General features: G+C 38.7%; 1 long non-coding RNA gene across 1 annotated transcript; it reads left to right on the top strand.

Moving 5' to 3' along the window:
• The first annotated feature begins 1,091 nt into the window (after positions 1-1,091).
• Positions 1,092-18,028, top strand: Gm33604. Its single transcript, XR_376147.2, has 4 exons — positions 1,092-1,172; positions 1,641-1,738; positions 2,327-2,677; positions 17,572-18,028. It is a non-coding gene; the product is annotated as a predicted gene, 33604 (long non-coding RNA).
• Positions 18,029-22,565: the final 4,537 nt, after the last annotated feature.

Raw genomic sequence — 22,565 nt, 5'->3', positions numbered from 1 at the left:
GTTTATGTATGAATAACTTTAACTAAAGTTCCCTTGACATGCTGACTTTGCTCTGAATAGCACCTATGTTCATTAACATAAAACCTGAAAGAAAATAATTTTAATGTAGTTTTTTTTAACACTTCAAAAGCCTCTAACGAATTGATCGAGCACAATTATGCATTCTGAGGGGAATTATAAAGAGATCACAGAAGGTTGAAAAGTTCTAGTTAAAAAAAAAAGAAAACTTTGGTGTAAAAAAGAAAATAGGCAGTTAATGTGAAACTTTGATAGACACTGAATAAAAGTAAACTTCTAATGTTGAGTTGTTGTTGTTTTGTTTTTTGTTTTTTGGTTTGTTTGATTTTTCGATGAATTCACTATTCACAGAGAAGAACAGGAATGTGCAATATCAGGAGGCTTGGCCATTTCTCAAATGAGACACACTTTACACAAAGTATTAACTTTAGAATCAACTCACAATTTGAATTTCTGCCCCCACCCCCTGCTACCACCTTCACAGTGATGGCCATGATACTTTTTCTGAGACTCAGTTTCCCCTTTTCTTTCAGTGTCATTAATAGTCAATATGAGGGTTACAGAATACAATAGCTTTTATATTGAAACAGGTCACCTTAATGTTGTCCACACTGGCTTCTGAAGTCACAATCTTCTTCCCTGGCCCCGAGTGTAGGCAATGCAGATGGAAGTTACCACCCAGGTACCATATGCAATTTTTGAAACCACAAACTACACTCCATCTCATATTATGAGAGCCTCTGCCCTGCATTTCTTAAATTCCTCAGAGATATTTTAGGGGTGGGGTGAACTGCCCCATTAATGTTTCTGGGTTGAAATTAGAGTGCTTTCTCCTAAGGTGGCTGGATCAACTCAGGATTGATTTGGTTCACCAGCAAATGAAGAATTCTTGCACTGTCTTGGCTTCATGTGTTCTCCCAGGGGCCACTGAACAGACTTCTGTTTGGAGTACCACTCTTTGCTGCTATATCATTTGCCTTCATTTCCATCAACTGTGAATTTCTACAAGGTAACAGCCGTCTCCTGTTTGCCCTCTTAGCACCCAGCGCTTCCTGGTCTTGACTGATGAAGAATGTTCAAGAAACAACAAAAACAAACAAACAAATAATCTCCAGAAAACATCTGTCAGCTTGATGTCATAAAACCAAGTTAAGGTACAGAGTCCAAAGACTTAAAGTAAAATTCCACAGCATCTGAATCATGACCTCAATCCCTTCTACATTTTTGCAAATTTAGTCATTGTGATTGTCCTGCAGAGTCTCTGTAATTCAGGCAGTCAATCAAAGCCATTTACTGAGCCCCAAAGAGTTGTAAGCAGAAGTGCAAGCAAAGTAAAAAGCCTGAACACCAACCTCTGAGAGACTCGCTGTCTCACTAAGAAAATATACATGAGGGGGACTGCGAAAACCATACCACCACCATATGTAGGTTATAAATCTCAGACTACCAGGCAATAAACCTCAGCGGATGTGTTCCCAGTTGCCCTAAGCCATTGTATTTAAGTTATAGCACAAAGCGTGTATCAGTAAAACTATATTGGACCTGTTGCTCCACATGAGGCTAGATTTATACTCATGTAGCAAGAACAAGAGGCCAGAACAAATGTCCTTTCTTTGTTTCAGGTTCAGCCTTTCCTAGTGAAGGATGTTGTGACTTCTGAAGACTTCAGCCTGCCTCAGCCCATCAGTGGTCGGTGTTCATCTACCTGTTAGAATCTTAGGTGAGTCATTTGCAACTTTTCACATCTTACTCATCTCTAAAGTGGGGGTAAACAAAATATCTTTCCTCATAGCATTTTGAGAGATGAGCAATTAAAAGAGGAATCAAGCCTTTAGAACAATGCCCAGGGTGCAGTGGGTACTGAATCTGCACTGGTCATCATCATGGTGGCTTGCAACTAGCCCATCTGATGAAACATCAATTATTGTAACTTTTAACTCCATGACAAAATTAATCTGCTCAAAGTGATTCATTCACTCCTTCCTTCTCAGCAGGGAGGATGGGCCACAGTGTGGGCAACCGCAGACCTCCAGCTTATAAAGCCTATCTAATATTTCCCACCCAAATTCTCATGCAGGCATACTTCCAAAACTTTTGCCATAGGTTTTAGAAGCTCAGGTTGGTATTCAGAAAATGGAGGCTGAGTGGTTGTAAGAGAGATTGTACAGGATGAGAGCTTCAGTATTAGATTTGACTTCACTCTCAACTTCTTTGAAGACCACCTTCTAATTAGAAGAGTCCTCAAAAGAAGGAGAATACTGCCTTGCCAAGAGTCAGATATACAGCCTGCTTTTCTCTCTGCACACAGATTTGAGCCACCAGGGAACTAGGGAGCAACTGGATTTATCCAGATCCAGCCTATACCAACAAGAAAACCTCTGACAACTCGCCTTGAAACTTTCTCTGCTCCAGTGCAAACTCTAAGAGACAAAAATCAAACATTCCTTTGCTGCTGAGATGCCCTGCTGCTGAGATGCCCCGCTGCTGGCCGGCCTTCTACAGTGGTACTTGTTTCCCTGGAGCACCTGAACCCATTTATTCTCCATCTGTTTCTTGCCTTCCTAAAGCAATTTTATTGCACCCCAGAAGGTTTCGCTTCTCTCAATTAGAGAGGGGAGAAGCACTCAAAGACATCCAGAAGACACCAGAGACTTTGCAGGTAGGTGGGGAGGATAAACAGGTTCATGAACCCTGCAACACGATATCTGATCCTTCGGCACTTAGACACGCATTGGCCTGGTTGATATTAGCCTGGGAGATTACAATTCAAGGAGACCTGTGTCAAGGAGCCTGCTCTGGGAGGGAGGAGGAGTCGGACTGAGTTTGCTCAGTGTGAGCACAGGTGAGGCTGCTATGATGGGGAGAGCAAACATTGAAGGATGTTGGAAGGCCATGCTTTGATATGTGCCAAGCAGGATTTGGACCACAGGTTGCTCAGAGTCCTTGGCAACCCCCCTGTCTCTCTAAAAATGTTCTCAGGTTTGCCTCTATGAAGTAAGCGCATTTGAAAATCCGTGGTTTTATGTCAACAACATAGATGTTGGCTGCTTCTGGGGAGAGACTCCCCTGTAAGAAGGAAAAAGGCCTCGGAGGTATGCCAGGCTCCTTTTGGGAAGTAATTAGGACAGGTTGGGGAAATCAAAATTGGAAAGCATGGACTCCGCAGGGGCAGAGATGCCGCAGAGGGCAGAAGGGACTCGGTTCATAGCTTTTCAGGTATTTGGAAACGGTACCCACTTATAGAATCCTTTCACCCCTCTAGGTAAGAGTTCCAATTACTCTACCTATTAAGGTTTTAATGTGAGACCAATAAGTCAAAACCAGTTTAACAACTACAAATTATAGTTGATATAAAATGTTTGATTTGGGGCTAGTAACATATACTAAGTTATAGACAGATGAGATTTCAAATGACTAAGGTAAGAAATTGGGTTCATAATGGACACATTAATAGGATACTAAACTGACTTTAAAGACTCTGGCAGACACAGTCAAGAAACCAAATATATATAACAACTCCATCCATCTTGCACTTCCTAATCATGTCACATAATAGCACTGTTAACACTCTGATAAATGGTTATTATATATTACCCATGCATGTTCCTTTGCAATTAGAAGAAAGAGCAAGCATCTGCTGCTCTGTTGTATTGGGTCAACTCTCTCCTTTTTGATGCTGAACCACTGAGTTCCATGCCCACAGACTGGTTGAACAGCCATGTTCACCATGTTCCTAACTCTCGTTGGTGTTGGAGATAACCTTTCCCAGGGAACGTATTCAAAAGAGCCTGACCTCTGAATGCTATTTGCAGCAGCTTCTCTGGGGTAAAACTGGCCAATATCCTAGAGGACAAGATATATTCTGCATTGCCACGTCTGTTAAGCCAAGAACAAGGTTGCTATTTTGATGGAAGGTTTTTCTTTGTTTATTGTTGTAGTGTGTGTGTGTGTGTGTGTGTGTGTGTGTGTGTGTGTGTGTATGTGTCTGATTGTTTATTGTCAACATGTATTGGATCACCAAATACTCTTTGAAGCAACTCCTCTAACTCAGGCTAATTATCAAGAGTATAGTAGGTAACAACAACAATAAAAATTCATGACTTTTTGGACTCTTAGGACTTCATGGCCTGTGTAAGATATGCCTATTATGGTGAATTGAATGAGAATATCCTCCATAGGATCATATATTTGAATGCTTGATTCATAGTTAGGGGAACTGTTTGGGAAGAATTAGTAGGTGTGGTCTTGTTGGAGCAGGTGTGGTACTGGGTGGGGACTTTAAAAGAATAGTCCCATATAACAGGCCCTGTCTGTCTGTCTCTCTCTCTGTGTCTCTCTGTCTCTCTGTCTCTCTGTCTCTGTCTCTGTCTCTGTCTCTCTGTGTTACTCTCTATACAAGATACTAAGATAGGTAGCAAACAAAAAAGCAAAGAAAAATATAATTACAAATATATTTACCATATGAGATTTATAGCTCAGTCAATAAACTGACATACAAACATGAGGGCCTATGTTCAGTCCCCAGAATCCACATGAAAAAGCCAGTCTTGGGGCATGTACTTGTAATTACAGCTCTAACTTGCCTAGCTTAACTGGTGAGTTCCAGGCAATAAAAGACTCTGTGACAAGAAACAAACTAACTAAGGCGTAAGACACCCGAGGAGCAACACCCGAGATTGACCTCTGGTTTCTACATGGCCAACCAGTACACACACACACACACACACACACACACACACACACACACACACACGACACAAAAACATTTAAAGAAAAATCCTCCATCAAAATAGTATACCTGTTCCTCCCTTAAACATGACGGTCTTTATTTTATCTTTCAGCACTTACAAAGCCATAAAATAGTGAAATTAACTGTGCAGAAACAAGTGACTCCTCAGAAGAGGCAGGACTTCTCCATCAGAATGTAGAAAAGAAATGAGAATTTATCATTCACAATGTGCAAAATCCCATGTGGAAAATGATGACTTTCTAGTATCTGGACCAGATTTGTCTAAAAAGGATGGTCACCTTGATATTCTTTCTGTGCTCTGACCTATTAGTGAAAGTTTCTATCACTGCTTTGATTTTTGTCGTCTTTTTTTTTTTATTCCTTTTTGGGGCATACCTTCCCTACCTTGTGTGTTATTTGGCTACTTATTATTAATAATAAATTAGAGTTTCAGAAGTTGCAATTATATATGTGAGAAATGGCACCCTCAAGTTAGGGGAGAATTTCTCAAAGGTCAGTAAATAGGCATCCTGATTGGATTGTTGAAAACTGATTTCTAAAGAAAGCCCTATATTTATATCAGACGGTCCTTAAGGAGACTTTGGGACTGGGGAGAAGAGGCCAGATGTAAAGACAGGGCTAAACTCACATGAGAGTAAGCATGGAATAGGTTCAGGTGACACAGGAACAGACAGCTGTAGGCTGGCACAACAATGAGACAATATGACACTAAAGACAGAGTAAATGCCCATTGATGGGTTGTGATGGAAGTTCTGAACCTGCCTGCCTGTTCCCTACCTACTCACTTAATAGAGACGGATGGGTGAGTATTGGAAGCATAACCTACAATAAGAGAGGGGTCCTTTGGTAAATCAAGTGCAGGATTGATGATGAAGCCTTGTTACCAACAAGGCTCCCCATGTTTCCATGGGAGAGGGAAATAGAATAGATTTTGAGGTGGAAGGCAGGCTGGTGTAGATGGGAGTGAGAAGGATCAGGTGTACAGAGAGATGGGGTGGAAGGAGAAAGTGCAAGGAGAGATGACTGGAATTGGGAGGCCTTCCTACGACAGTGTGGAAATATAAGGCAACGGGGGATAAGTCTTAGCTGTTCATCTACTGGAGACATAATGCTTTAAATGGGTTCCACATGGGTCACAGTTCAATGAGTTGGCTGAGGTAGGTCCTATGGAGATCTCAGACAACCCAGATTGATGCTAGGAGAGAGGGTTATTCTCTGCAAACTGACCTTGAAGCCCAGTTTCGAAGGACACAGCTTATTGAATGAAAAAGTTAAGCTAGTGTATGAATGGAGCCTTCATCCTATGTTCAAGCTTCTTTGGTATGCAAAAGAACTTTGCAGGCTACCAAAAGGCAAAATGGATACCAACCCAGCCACAAAACCTTCGACCTACCTTCGAGGTGCTCAAGGGCAGTGGTGGAACAGAACATGTGCCAGTGGCCAACCAATGTGTCCGACTTAGCTTGAGGCCTTCTCCCGGAGAGGGAGACCATGCCCAACACTGCTTGGATGACCAAGAACCAGAGTCTAGATAATCTGAAGACCTAGATTAGAAAGAGACCCAACTGGTAAAAACAAAAACAAAAAACAATGAAATGATTCCCAATGATATGCTGCTCTACTCAAAGATCAAAGCCTTGACCAGTCATCAGCAGAGAAGCTCATTCTACAGCAGATGGGAGGAAGTGCAGAGACAGTCAGACATTATGAGGAGAGAGGGTCTAATTTGAAAATTTCCATTGCGTCCCTTCCCTCAGAGCTTAGAAGAGAATGCAGAAGGCATCTAAGAGTCTGATGGAGGACACCAGAGGAACATGGTTCACTGAATCACCTAAGCAGGTCCCAAATGGGCTCCTAGACAGAAGCAGCAAACCCAGAGGCCTGCTTGGTTCTGTACCAGGGCTTGTGAGCCTCTGTCGTAGCTGTTAGTTTGGTGTTTTTGTGGGACTCTTAGCTGTGGGAGTTGGTGTGTCTCTGACTCTTTGCCTGCTACTGGAATTCTTTTCCTCCTATTACATTGTCTTCTCCAGCTTTGGTGTGAGGATTCTTGCCTTATTGTATTTTGATTTGTTCTATTTCGTTGTTGCCTCTTTGAAGCCTGCTCTTTTCATGTGGGAGACAGAAGGTAGGTGGCAGGGAGCTCTGAAGAGTGGAGGAAGGAAAAGTGTGGCTGGGATGTATGAGAAATAATCTATTTTCAATAATATATAAACAATTAAATGTATACACAGATACAATTATATATGTATGTCTATCTATATCTAAATCTTTATTTATTTATCTGCCTACCTACCTACCTATCTACCTACCTACCTACCTACCTACCTACCTACCTACCTACCTACCTACCTATCTATCCAGAGAGAGAGACAGAGAATGCTTATGTAAGATCACCAGCAGAAATAGTTGCTTGACTACAGGTTTAGCAGTGCCTGCTGTTTTTGCTCCTGATTTAAGAAAAGATGAAGCTACACTGATTTTTGATTCGTAGTAGATGATTTCTTTCCAGGATTTCTGCTTTCTTATTGCTCCTAAATTGAAGATATGTCTAGTCTATCAGTTTCTATAATCAGTTATGCTTTTACACTAAATAAATTTTCTTCCTTTGTTTCTTTGGTCCTATTTCGCAACTTTCCTAAAGAACCGTAATGGACTCTAATGGACTATTTTAGCTGATTGTAGACGATACGTTAATGAAGACTTGTCAGATCGTTCAAGCTCATTTGCAGCTTCACTCATTTACTCCTCAGTTCTTTTCTTCATCATGTTTTCCTTTAAGAAACCTTGATTTCAGAAAATATCTGCCTGATTTTCTGATTACTCCTCTTTTAGAGAGAGATCTAATTGTGTTTAGAGGTGTTACATATTATTTTTGAATCTCTCCTGGATAGAGTTAGAGTTTCTGGGTTTAGGTTCTCCTTTGCCACATCCTTACTCCATTGTCCTGGAGCTCTGTTTGGATATTTTCATGCTGCTGGCTAGGTAACAATTAACATAAGCCAACGAAGACCCTATGATTAGCATACGTAGATTGGTTATCATTTACTTAATGGCTAATATCAATTTATATGTGAATACATAACATATTTGTCTTTCTAAGTCTGGGTTACCTCACTCATTATTATTTTTTTTCTAGTTTTATCCATTTGCCTGGAAATTTCATGATAACTTTGTTTTTAATATCTGAATAGTATTCCATTGTATATATGTATCACATTTTGTTTATTAATTCTTGTGTTCAGGGACATTGAGGTTGTACCCAATTTCTGGCTGTTATGAATAAGGCCATCATGAACATAGTTAAGCAAATGGCCTTGTGGTAGGATGGAGTGTCCTTTGGGTGTAACTGTATCTTGAAGTCCATTCATTCCCAATTTTGTAGGAACGGCCATGTTGTGTTCCATAGTAGCTGTACAAGTTTGTATTTCCACCAGCAATGAAAGAGTGTTTTCTTGCTCCAATTCCTTGCCACCATGAGCTGTCACATGTGTTATTGATATTAGACATTGTGACAGGTGTAAGATGGAATCTCAGAGTAGTTTTGATTTGCATTTCCCTGAAGGCTAAGTATGTTGAACATTTTTTTAAGTGTTTCTCAGACATTTGAGATTCCTTTGTTGAAAATTCTCTGTTTAGATCAGTACCCCATTTTTTAATTGGATTGTTTGGTTCAATGATGTCTGGTTTCTTCAGTTCTTTATACATTTTGTATATTAGCACTCACATATGAAATTATAAAATCTTTTCCCATTCTGTAGGCTACCACTTTGACCTATTGATGGTGTCCTTTGCCTTATAGAAGCTTTTAAATTTCATGAGGGTCATTTATTAATTGTTGATCTTTGCTCCTGCTCTATCAGTGTTCTGTTCAGGAAGTTGTCTCTTGTGCTGATGTATTCAAGGCTATTCCCCAATTTCCCTTCTGTCAGATTCAGTGTGTCTAGTATTATGTTGAAGTCTGTGATACATGTAGACTTAAGTTTTGTACAAATTAACAAGTATATACCTATTCACATTATTCTTCATACAGACATCTGGTTTGACAAGAAAAATTTTTGCTGTTATCTTTGAGGGTGTATTTCTGGCTTCTTTATCAAAAAATTAGGTGTCCATAGGTGTGTGAATATATGTCTGGGTCTTCAATTTAATTCCATTTATCAGTGTATCTGTTTTTATGCCAATACCATGTGGTTTTATTACTGTAGCTTTGTAGGAAAATCTGGAATCAAGAATGATGAGACCTCCAGAAGTTCTTTTAATGTACAAGATTATTTTAGCTCTCCTGTGTTTTATGTTCTTCCATATGAAGTTGAGAACTGTCCTTTCAAGGTGTTTAAAGATCTGTGTTAGAATTTTGATGGGAATTGCATTGAATATGAAAATTGCTTTTGGTAGGAAGGCCATTTTTACTCTGTTAATCCTACCAATCCATGAGCATGGGAGATCTTTCTATATTCTCATATCTTCTTTAATCTCTTCCTTTGAAGAGTTTACCATTTCATTATATAAATGTTATACCTGCTTGATTATAGATACCCCCAAGATACTTTATATTATTTGAGGCTATTGTGAAGAGTGTTGTTTCCCTGATATATTTCTCAGTTTGGTTGGCTTTTGTATGTAGGAGGAATACTGATTTTGTTTTAGTTTTTAAGTTATTTTTGTATTCAGCCACTTTGCTAAACGTGTTTATCAGCTATAGGAGTTTCCTTGTGGAAAATTTCAGGTCACTCTTCCTTTCCAATTTGTATCCCCTTGATCTCCTTTAGTTGTTTTACTGCTATGGCTAAAAGTTCAAGAACTATATTGAATAGCTATGGAGACAGTAGAATGCCTTGCCTTGTTGCTGATTTTAATGGATTTACTTTCTGTTTCTATTTATTAAGCTTGAGCTTGACTCCAGGCTTGCTGTAAACTGCTTTTATTAAGTTTAGGTATGTTCCTTGTATCCCTAATCTTTCCAAAAGATTTATCATGAAGGGGGTGGGGTGTAAGTTTTTTTTTTTAAGGTCTTTCATGAATCTAATGAAATGATCATGTGATCATAGTATTTGACTTTCTTTCTTTCTTTCTTTCTTTCTTTCTTTCTTTCTTTCTTTCTTCCTTCCTTCCTTCCTTCCTTCCTTCCTTTCTTTCTTCCTTTCTTTCTTTCTTCTATCTGTTTATAAGATGGAATATATTCACTAATTTTCATATATTGAACCATCCCTGAAACTCTGGGATGAAGCTTACTTGATCATGGTGGATCATCTTTTTGATGTATTTTTTAATCCTATTTGCAAGTATTTTATTGATTATTTTTGCATCTATGTTCATAAGGGAAATTGGTCTGTAAATTATCTTTCACTGTTCACTCTTTTTTATTGGATATTTTCTTTATTTACTTTTCAAATGTTATTCCTTTTCCTGGTTTCCCTCCCTTCCTCCCAGAAACACCCTATCATATCCTTCCTCCACCTGCTTCTATGAGGGTGTTCCTCCACCCACCCACCTACTACCATCTCCCCACGCTCAATTACCCTATACTGGGGCATCTATCAAGCCTTCATAGGACCAAGGATCTCTCCTCCCGTTGATGCCAAGACTATCCTCTGCTACATATGCAGCTGGAACCATGTGCACTCCTTTGTTGATGGCTCAGTGCCTGGGAGTTCTGGGGGGGTCTGGTTGGTTGATATTGTTGTTCTTCCTATGGGGTTGCAAATCCCTTCAATTCCTTCAGTCCTTTCTCTAACTCCTCTACTGGGGACCCCACACTCAGTCCAATGGCTGGCTGCAAACATCCGCCTCTATATTTCTAAGGTTCTGGCAAGGCCTCTCGAGTGGCAGCCATATCAGGCTCCTTTCAGCATGCACTTCTTGGCATCCAGAATAGTGTCTGGGTTTGGTAACTGTATATGGGATGAATCCCCAGGTGGGACAGTCTCTGTGTGACTTTTCCTTCAGTCTCTGCTCAACACTTTATCTCAATATTTGCTCCTGTGAATATTTTGTTCTCCTTCTAAGAATGACTGAAACACTAACAGTTTGGTCTTCCATCTTATTGAGTTTCATGTGGTCTGTGAATTGTATCCTGGTTCTTTGGAGTTTTGGGGCTAATATCCACTTATCAGTGAGTGCTCACTATTCATTCTTTATGTAGTTTTGGTATCAGGGTGACTGTCATCATGAATTTGGCAATGTTTCTTCTGTTCCTATTTTGTGAAATAATTTAAGGAATATTAAATTATCATTAGTTCTTCTTTGAAAGACTTGTATAATTCTGTGCCAATACTCTATTTCCCTGTGTTTTTGTTTGTTTGTTTTGTTTTGTTTTTATTTGTTTTGTTTTTTATTTTGGGGGGTGAGAGACTTATTAACTGCTTCTCTGTCCCTGTCTCCTTTGGCATTATAGGTCTAATTAAATTGTCTGATCTAGCCTTAACTCTTTTAAGTGGTACCTATCAAGAAAATTATCCATTTCTTTTAGAATTTCAATTGGTAGAGTATACGTGATTTCCTCAGTGTCTGTAGTATGTCCTCCTTTTTAATCTCTGGTTTTGTTAATTGGGATCTTCTCTCTGTGTTTTTTTAGTTAGTTTGGATAAGGGCTTTCCATCTTGTTCATTTTATCAAGAACTGAGTCTTTGTTTTATTGACTATTTGTATTGTTCTATTTTTTTTTTTATTTCAGCACTCAATTTGATTATTTCTTGCCATCTACTTCTCTTGGGTGTCATTAGTTCTTTTAGTTCTTTAATGTATTATGTTAAGTTGCTAGTATGAGACCTTTCTTTTTTAAATGTGGGCATCTAGTGCTATGAATTTCCCTCTTTGCACCACTTTCATAAGTTTGGGTATTCTATATATTCATTTTCACTGAATTGTAGAAGGTCTTTAATTTCTTTCTGTCTTGACACATTCTTCATTCAGTAGAGACTTATTCAGTTTCTATGAGTTTGTAACCTTTCCGTTGTTTCTGATGTTGTTCATGTCCAGCTTTAATCCATGGTGGGTCTGATAGGACACAGGGAGTTATTTCACTTTTCCTAGAATTAACTGTTGAGACTTGTAGTACGTCCTGGTATGTGGTCAGTTCCATGAGGTACTGACCTCATACTAGAATAGAAGGTATAGTCTTTGAATTTAGAAAAATATTCTGTAAACATCTGCTCAGTTGTTTTGTTTATAATGTCTGTTGGGCCCAGTATTTCTCTTTTTAGTTGTTAGTTTTTTCTGGATTCCCTGGCCATTTAAGAGAGTGGGCCATTAAAGTCTCCTGCTATCAGTGTATGAGGGTCAATACATGATTTAAGCTGTGATACTGTTTATTTTACAAAAGTACATGCCCTTGTGTTAAGAAATTAAAGAACTTCTACAATTCAGTGAAAATGAATATATAGAATACCCAAACTTATGAAAGTGGTGCAAAGAGGGAAATTCATAGCACTAGATGCCCACATTTAAAAAAGAAAGGTCTCATACTAGCAACTTAACATAATACATTAAAGAACTAAAAGAACTAATGACACCCAAGAGAAGTAGATGGCAAGAAATAATCAAATTGAGTGCTGAAATCAATAAAATAGATGGTAAGAAGTTGAAATGTCATCTTGGTAGATATTTCCTTTGGTGAGTATATAGTGTCCTTCCACATCTCTTTTGATCAGTTTTATTTTGAAGTCTATTTTGTTAGATTTTAAAATAGCTACACTAGCTTGCTTCTTAGCTTCATTTTCTTGGGATATCTTTTCTCCAACCTTTTCCCCTGAGATAATGTCTATCCTTGATGTTGAGGTGGGTTTTTTAGATTCAGCAAAATGAACCCTGTGTTTGCATCCATTGTGTTAATCTGTGACTTTTTATTAGGAAATTGGACCACTGATAAGGAGAGATATAAATAACCAATTATTGTTCATTCCTGTTATTTTCTTCTTATTGTTGTTGGTGGTGGAGGCAGTGGTGATAGTGATAATAGTTGTAATAGTGGTGGTGGTTGTGGTAGTGGTGGAGATGCTGGTGGTAGTGGTGGTGGTAACACGTCCCTTTGTAGTTCCTGTTCACATTCCTAAATTTTTCAGTTTTGAAATTCCCTCAGTTTGTGTGTGTGTGTGTGTTTCATTGCTTCTATTTCCATTCTCAGGTCTTGAAGAGTTTTTTATATTCACTCTTTCCACTGTTTGTATTTTCCTTAAGAGATTCTTCATTTTCTCTTTAAGGACCTCTATCATCATTATATAGCTAGTTTTAAGGTTGATTTCTTGTGTTTTGGCTATGTTATACTATCCAGGGCATGCTACAGTAGGATAGTTGGGTTGTGGTGGAGGCAAGTTTTCCTGGCTGTTTGATCCTGTTATTATTGTGGCATCTAGACATCTTGGTTTGTGCTGATAACAGGTCTAGGTGTTAAATTTCGGGTTTGACTTTGGTGTGCGTGTGTTTTGATCCTGGTTTCTGTTTCCTCTCTGGAATTTCAGACTGTGAACTTTGTGTGTTGCCTGCTTTACTGACCTGTTTAGCTAGTGTGTTCAAAGGGATTTCCTGCTGCTATTGGAGGCTGGGACACAGAGACAAGTGAAGGAGAGAAGTCAGGAGGGGATGATCCTGGGTTCCACAGGAGACATGGGCATGGGAGAAGGGAGGCAACAGCTGATAATCTGCTTCACTGCTAGTGCGAAGTCTCAGGGGTTGAGTCCAGGAGAACAGAGACAGTGGAGAAAGCAGTCAGCCTATCTGGTTTTCTGGTAGGCATGACCTACAGTTGAGCAGGGACAACTGCTTGAGTTGGAGGGTTGGATATAGCAAAGAGTTGGAGCAGGGAAGTTAGGAGGGGTTTGTGTGTGGGATCCACAGGAGATACGAGGAAAGGGTAGGGAGGCTGCAGCTAGTGTTCCTTACTTGGGAACAGAGAGAGCTGATAAAGTTTGCTGGTAACTTACCTAGTCTTCTGTATAATAATTCTTTGGAAAAAGTAACAAATAAATTGTTTCAGGATGCATTCTAGCAAAATGAAACAAGAGTCCTTTAAAGTATAAGAGAATTTAAGCACAATGTAGTATCATAGAGCAATGTAAAAAGAAGGTGATTATGAGATAGGCTTAATAATTAAAATTAATGAGTGCAATGTAAAGAATTTCCTTAGTAAGCAAATCAATTCTATATTGTAAATTGCATAATTCTGACATTGAAAGTTCTTTGTGGTAATATAGAGCCTTGTTCAATAAGAAAATAAAGGCATTTAACATAAAGTCATGCAGTGGGCACTAGAAACAAACTCACTGTAAAGAAGAGAATAAAGCAGAACTTGGCACACAGGTCCTCTTCACTCTCAGGTATGTCTGACCTAAGGCCTGAGGGCCAGTGAAGCTGTGGACAGATGTGAATGTAACCTTAAAGGAAATGGTCAACAATGCAATATGAAGGGTTTGGTGAGTTTTTGAAACTCTATTATATGTTTCTTTAATGATAATTTTATAGGTGGCAATGCCATACAGCTATGACAAAAGGTTGCATGTGCCTGCAAAATGCTTGGACTTGACATTGTCTTTCAAGAGGGAGCAATTCAATAACACAGGCGTTATCTGCTTCCTTGTGGATAAAACCACTTCATTCTGTTAAAAACATATTTTATACAATGATAGTATGTGAGTTTATTTATATTCAATTTGTAACAGCTTATAGAGAAAGGGGAGAAGACAATTATAATTACAGAGCATTAAAAACTTAACAATATAGTTAATAGGATTTTGGAACCTGGTAAAAGATATACAAAAGTAGAAAAAAAAGTAGCTTTGTTAATTTTCACACTTATCTCCTTACATCTCAATAAAGTTCATGAGTAATTTATTAAATATCTAATGACAACACACTGATGAGACAGAGGGCCCAAGAAACGAGACAATCAAAAATCTATTAAAATGTTCTATATAATGGACAAAAAATAAGTCGAAATCCAGATGTATTGTTTAGTTATTAATGTGGCTGCTAGAAATAGTAATGGCATAACTAATGAAACTGAGAAATAATGTGCTGTTAAAATACTAATATTCTTATTGTTTGGCATAACTAGATATAATCTAGTCAATTAATTGACAAATAGACACATGAATATATTATTTTGAATTTATGTAACAGGATGTGGTGTTGAACTCATTACACATCCTTTCATCAGATAGTCAGGAAACCAGTTCTCAGGCATCAGTGATAAAGGGCGCAACTGTCATTCAAGTCGGATTCTAATTCTCAACAAGGAGAGTGCGTCCATATTTGTATGTGAACAGTTAGCTCACTCTAAAGTCCCTGCAGAATAAAAGGCCACCAGACTATCTAGTTCTTAAGAAATGAAGTTAAATAATTACATACATGCTTAACAAAGGTAAATGCAGAATTTCTCTAAGAAGCTGGATAACCTGGGCCATTCTCGAAGCTGTGAAGACAGTGTATTTGATGTTTTGTGTTTTAGGGGTGTGGTGAGGCTACACACAGGGAGTGCTCATGAATTTGTATATGCATGTGTATGTGTGTGTGTGTGGAGGTCAGAGGACCACTTTTGGTGTCATTGTTTAGTAGCCATCACTTTTTAAAAAAATTCTGTGTTTTTATTTTATATGTATATACACTTCGTTTCATATATGTATGTGTACTGTGTGTGTGTGTGTGTGTGTGTGTGTGTGTGTGTGTGTGTGTGTGTGTGAAACCTTTGGAGTATTGGTTCTCCTGGACATGGATTTACAGATGAATGTGAGAACTACCACACATGCTAGGAACCAAACCTGTGTCCTCTGCAAGGGCAGCAAGTATTTTTACCCACTGAAGCAGCTCTTCAGAACTTACACCTTACTTTTTGAGACAAGGTCTCTTACTGATGCCTGGGGCCCTCTAATTAGGCTAAGATGACTGGCCAGCATGTCCTAATGCTTGGGCCACAAGCACGTATCTTAACTTCTGGCTCTATGTGGGTGCTAAAGACCAAACTTGGGGCCTCATGACTGTAGGCCAGCAGTTAACTGTAGACATATGTCTTAGGATTTCTATTCCTGCACAAACATCATGACCAAGAAGCAAGTTGGGGAGGAAAGGGTTTATTCAGCTTACACTTCCATGTTGCTGTTCATCACCAAAGGAAGTCAGGACTGGAACTCAAGCAGGTCAGGAAGCAGTAGCTGATGTAGAGGCCATGGAGGGATATGACTTACTGGCTTGCTTCCCCTGGTTTGCTCAGCTTGCTTTCTTATAGAACCTAAGTCACCACCTACAATGGGTCCTCCCACTCTTGATCACTAATTGAGAAAATGCCTTCCAGCTGGATCTCATGGAGGCGTTTCCTCAACTGAAGCTCATTTCTCTGTGACAACTCCAGCTTGTGTCAAGTTGACACACAAAACTAGCTAGGACACCTAGGACACATAGCAGTGTGAAAATGGTAAATGGAAAATTCCAGCACTATGTAATTTATAAGTTCTACATTGCACAGAATTCTGAGTGGTATAGCGATTGTATTAGTCAGGGTTTTCTAGAGTCACTTATGGATAGTCTCTATATAGTAAAGGAATTTGTTGATGACTTAGAGTCTGCAGTCCAACTCCCAACAGTGGTCAGCAGCAGCTATGAATGGAAGTCCAAGGATATAGCAGCTGCTTAGTCCCACCAGGCAAGCAGGCAAAGGAGAGAAAGAGTATAAATCTTCCTTCTTCCAATGTCTTTATATAGGTCTCCAGGAGAAGGTGTAGCCCAGATTAAAGGTGTGTGCCACCATGCCTTTAGTCCCAGATGACCTTGAACTCAGAGGTCTCCCTGTCTTAATCTTTTGGAATTCATAGCCACTATGCCTCAAGATCTCCATGCCAGGATCCAAGTCTGAAACTTCTATCTCCCAGCCTCCAGATTAGGATCACTGGTGTGCCTCCAATTCTGGATTATAGTTCATTCCAGACATAGTCAAGTTGACAACCAGGAAGAGCCACTACACTATCACACAGCCTTCTTCTGGTCATGCTTCTTTACAGTGAGCTCTGACTATAGCAAAGTGAGAAGATTGGCCAGCCCCTTTCAAAGCTCAGACACACTTCTTGTGCTTTGGAGACTTGCCTTTGGCTAGTCTGTCTTCTATCCAGATATATTCAGCTCATTTTGAAAATGATATTATTGTGGACTATGAGTTATATGCAGTCAAACTCTTTTCTGATCCACTAGGTAGCAAACCACATCTCCTATGAGGGCACTATCTTAATATTTATTGAAGAAATGACTAAGAAATGAAATGTAAAGCATTTTGTCCTGGGGACCTCAGGAAATATGCACCAGAAATAGCCTACTAACAGCCAAACCTTCTTGACACCACCGTCACATTGTATACATCATGGTGTACAAAACATAGCATTGGAAGAACAGAGGACTCTTTATATTTTCTTAATAACGGCATAGCACTTCACAATTGCTTCCCTCCACATATTATTATGCCTGTGGAAAGAGTGAAGATCATTAGACTTAGTCCATCTGCCTCATGAATGTTCAATGTCACTAAAGATCCCTGTTAAAGGTCCCTTGTAGATATCAAGTGTTAGCGTTATGTCCATTGCTCTATTGAAGGACAGATATTCATCACAGCGACTTGACTTGGCCTCTCGTTGCCTCACTCCTGGCACTGACTACAGTGTGAAAGGCATGTCAGAAGGTTGTTCTCCCTCACTGGTTTTTCTGTTCCCATTTCTGCTCAAGAGGCACTTGAGGTTCAAATAAGTGAGATGGAATTTGGAATTGTCGAGGTGGGTTACTTCCACTATCAGACTTATTGAATAGTTCCTTCCTCCATACTTCTTTTCCAGGTCCTTCATCTCCAGTCTTTCTCCACATCACGTTCTACAGTCATTGGCATCAGCTCTTATCTGTCTTTGGTTGCTTGAGTCTCTGCTCCTTTGTCACACACCTGTCCTCATGCAATAGCAATAAGTCAACACAAGGTGCTGAACAAATTGCTAGGATCTGCCTCATGTGAAGCATTTGAGGTGTCAGTGATTAGTTTACCTGAGCAAAACCATCTTTAGAGCTTATGAAAAAGAGGATGCAATGTCACCTTTTTATAGGGAAATTTCCAATAAAATTAAAAATGCTTCTGCAAACATGTATTTCTTCTTATTATCCATTTGAGACCATGAATGCCATAACATGATTTTTGTGTGTCTTTTCTAATAAATAAGTGAATTAAAAATGAAAATAAAATAGCAAGTTAGTGACCTATTATTTTCACAATAATTTAGAAGGCTAATTGAAAAGCAATCTATGAACCCCAATCATTCCTTGAATTGGTTCTTTTTTATACAATTTATTTTTAAAAATAATCTATAGAGCATAAGAAGGTAATTTCTTTTATTTTTTTAAACAGCTTGTAATAATTTTAATCTATCTATTACAATAAATTTATTATGTAAAATCATTTTTATGGAACTGGGACTATTCAGTGGGCAAGAGTGCTTGCTTTTCAAGCATGAGAATCTGAGGTCAAATTTCCAGCACCCACTTAAGAAAGTAGGCATAGATGTGCCTGCCTGTAACACCAGAAGTACAAGACAGGAAGCATCCAGGACCTCACTAGTCAGTAGGGCAGGAAAAATTACCAGTTCAGTGAGAGACCTTATTTCAAATGAATAAAGAAGAATCTGATACAGAAAGATGAGGGGTGTTCTTCTCTGGCCTCCAAATAGATCTGCACAGAGCCCATCCAAACATCCAAATGCATGTGTGTACCACAGGCAACACACACACACACACACACACACACACACACACACACACACACGGACACGGACACGGACACACACTGGGAGGAGGGATCTGGGACATAGTCTATAGCTGTGTTCTTCACCTATACCCGCTTCTCTGTGATCCCATCCATCCCCCAAGCCATAAACGTGACCTTCACACTCTGGATCTCTTCCTTTTATTGCTTCTCCCCCCAGTTTACAACCTTACGTTCACTAAACCCACTAAGTTTTATACACAGGTGCTTAAGCCAATCTTACCGTTTAAAAATAAACTGAACTCTGCCAACTGCTCCTCTCAACTTATTCCTCTTATCTGTATGTCATTTGGCTAATTCTCAGCTGTGGGTCATATTTCCAACACATATTCCTGTGCTGAAGTTGTGGACCACCCACTATCAGAGGCTGAGCAGCAAAAAGGTAGAGACCATGAAAACTGTTTAACAAGATTGGAGCAAGGCACTGCCAGTGCTGTGAGGCCTGAGTACAGGAAAGGAAATCAGTGGTTCTCAACCTTTCTTATGATTCGAACCTTTCATAAAATTCCTCATGTTATAGTCTCAATCATATGTATGTCCCAACTATAAAATTATTTCTTGCTACTTCATAACTGTAGTTTTGTTACTGTTAAGAATTGTAATGTAAATATTTGAAATGTGACCCCTGTGAAAGTGCTGTTGGACTCCCAAGAACATTGAGACCCACAGGTTGAAGACTACTGAATTAAGATAAGGCAGAGAAGTGAGTGTTCTGAGCACACTTAAAAGTATCAAGTGGAAACATCAGAGACACAGAATATTGAAGGCTATAAAGGAAGAAAGAAAAAAGTAAAGAGAGGGAGAGAAAGAGAAAGAGGGGAAAAAGGAGAGACTGAATTAAAGTAAGAAAAATGAAAGACAAAAAGAAGAGAAGAATGAAAGAAACAAAGAAAGATAAGGACAAGGAGGAAGGAAGAAAGGAGGGGAAAGAGAGGGGGAAGGAGGGAATGAGGGATGAAGAAAAATTATGCCTGATACTGGAAGTCAAGTGGACCACGAGGGCCAGGGATGTCATAGTTTTTAGATGAAAGGCTACTACAGAATGGGTTTTCACTCTTGAATCATCTAATTTCACAACAACTCTCCCAAGTGATCAACATTATATAATTAACATCTATAGAGTACAATTTATGAAGCATCAGTATTTTATTGTTTAAAGCAATAGTTGGGTAGAAATAGAATATTCATTACAAATAAAGTAATAAATACAATATTCAAAAAAAGCCCTAAACAATGCCTGTACTGCTTTGTCTTACAGGACAGTGAACTGCAGAGTTCGCTCTGTTTTTAAAAAGGAAAGATTATTGGGAACAATCCATTTGACTTCTCAATGGGTAAATTATATGAAATATCAACTGTTTCATATCCATTGAATTATTTTTGAAGGCGAAAGTTTGCATGATCAGAGGAGACTCATATGTGACATCTTTTCCTAATACTGATGGTTTTGACAAACATCTGACTTGGTCTTTGGATGACAGTATCTCATCTAAATATTAATGGTAAAACAATCTGTCTTAAATCATCACTTTTATTTCTTGTGTGTGTGAAATTAAACTTGTAATCTCTACACATGGGTGGGAGGCTGAGACAGGAGGGTCACCTAAGTTTGAAACCTTTGCGCGATAGGAATAGAAAAGCTAAAGAAGAACAAATCGGCAGAAGATTCCCACATAAAGGTGAGAGCTGAGGCTTAGCCAGTGACCTCCTTTGCTTATACTTAAGAGTAATATGTGTTTTCTGACTCTGTCTGGTACTATGTCAACAACAATCCCAGCGAAGTCTCTGGTAAGAAGGTACAGATGTCTTTAGTCTGCCTGGGGTTTTGAACAGGGCAATGCATGACCTCATTTAGGACAGATATCTATATGCAAGCAGAAGCCACAGGTGTGATGATTTCTTTGAGTTGCCTTGGCCGTGGTGTTTTAGCTTGTCAGTAGATAAGTAACTCAGAAACATGGTGCCTTTTTACATTCAGGATCTCTTTGTGGAAGTTCATCTTAAGATGCTGATTTATCCTGGCTGATCTCTTCTTCTTCCCATTTCCCAGTCTGTTCATCAGCACGTGCTGTCAGATGCACATTTAAATAATTTTTTTTCCAAATTGGATTATTTCTCACCCCATCTGGATATTTCAATTCAACCCAGTCACTATCACCTCCACTTGACAGTAGCAATGGCTTCCTAACATTTCTGGTGTCCGTTCCTACCACACAGTCAACATGGAAATGGCTAAATCTCTAATAGTCACCAGAATGATGCTTTTCCAAAAGCTTACTGAGTTATACCGGCTAAAGTTCAGGACCTTTGTCAAGGCCTCCAAGGTTCTGTGTGAACTAGTAACTGTCCACTTCTCTTTTCTACTCTACCACCTACGCCTATCTCTCATGCCCACTTAAATCACACTGGCTCTCTTGCCTAACCAGAAGTGGTAAACTCAGGGTTAAGTAGGAGCCTCTGCCTCAGTAAATAAAGTAGATAAAGGTACCTAGTGTTAACTTCAAGCTTCTACATGGACATGAGTGTGTTTGTATCCACATGTATACATGTGCATATAAAATCATGTAAACAACTACACAAATGCAAATACCACACACACACACACACACACCATGCCAAAATGCATCTTACATAAATGTGAGAATGCCTACTTTTCATCTCTTATGTCAACGCTTAGCTTGCCCATGTGCCTTACCATCATTTACTTTGAGGCTATACAACTGACATGTGAAAATCAGAAGATGTAAATCTGCTGACATTGCCTCAATGTCTATTTCAAAAGTTCATGGTTACTTTAAAGGCTGTGCCCCGAACCGCTAATTTAACCGACACGGTTACAGAAAGTATGTTTACAAATCACTCTGTGAAACAGGGCTTTTCACTTGGATCAAAGGGCTCTTGTTTAAACTGCCTTGCTTTCATTCCAAGTTGCATTTTGTTTTTGTTTTATACATGCATGAAAAGTCCACAGTTCTCAACAATGATGTTAGTTTCTTATATATGCCAGGTAGAAAATCAGTTCACTCTCATGATGATTTGATTTTATCAATCAATTCATTGACTCAACAGAAATCATTCGAAGTTTACTGTGTTAAAAAAGATGAAACATTTGAAATTATTGTGAAGGCTATTGTAAATGGAGGAGTAAAACATCAAGCCACATTTGTTTGCTATGTTTATAAAATTCAGAGGAACACAATATCCTGGTTAAAATATAGCTATTGTTGTACTAAAACTTTGATGAAATAAACATGTAACTGGAATGTGTGTGATGTACTTAGAAATTGTAAAGATGTCCAAAACCCTTGGGATTTTCAATCAAGGAAAATAGATGCTATAAGTCTATACATACACCACACATTTGTGTACACCACACACATATGTGCACACACACCTGCACAACCACACATACACAGACAAACCACACAAACATAACCCACATCCACAATACATATACAACAACCACACACACACCAAACATATATCCAAACAAAACATGAGAATACTGATGTTGAAAACATTAGGAAAAAAATTCATCATGAGAATTTAAACTTTTTTCTGTGCTTTCCATCACCAAATGATTTATTTAGAAACATCTAAATCCTTGAAGGACTGCTTTTGAATCAATCTTCTTGTCCCATGACAATACTATGCATTTTCATGTATGACCAATTTTTTGACTATATCTTTGTCAAATTTCTTAAAAATCTTGAATTAAATTATAAAACAAATGGAACCCAACAGAACTTGGGTTTTGAATCTTTCTGGAAATCGCAATTGGGAGTTCAAAGTTTCTGAATAAGATGAGGACATGTATTCCTGCGAAGCAAAGGAGGAGATGAACTGATACAGTTCAAAAGTCGGTTTTATCAATTGGGATTGCTCAAATATGGTTGAAGATTGACTTTGAGATTTTACAACTGGACTCTAGAACAAGAATGGGCAAACCCTATGGTAAGTTTCCTTTTTGCAACTTATATTATTACACTGGAATTCAATGAAGTTAAAACAGTTGATTTATAA

Source organism: Mus musculus, chromosome 3, assembly GCF_000001635.26.
Source record: "Mus musculus strain C57BL/6J chromosome 3, GRCm38.p6 C57BL/6J".
Taxonomy (NCBI): Eukaryota; Metazoa; Chordata; class Mammalia; order Rodentia; family Muridae; genus Mus; species Mus musculus.
This window is presented reverse-complemented; position numbering and strand designations above follow the sequence as displayed.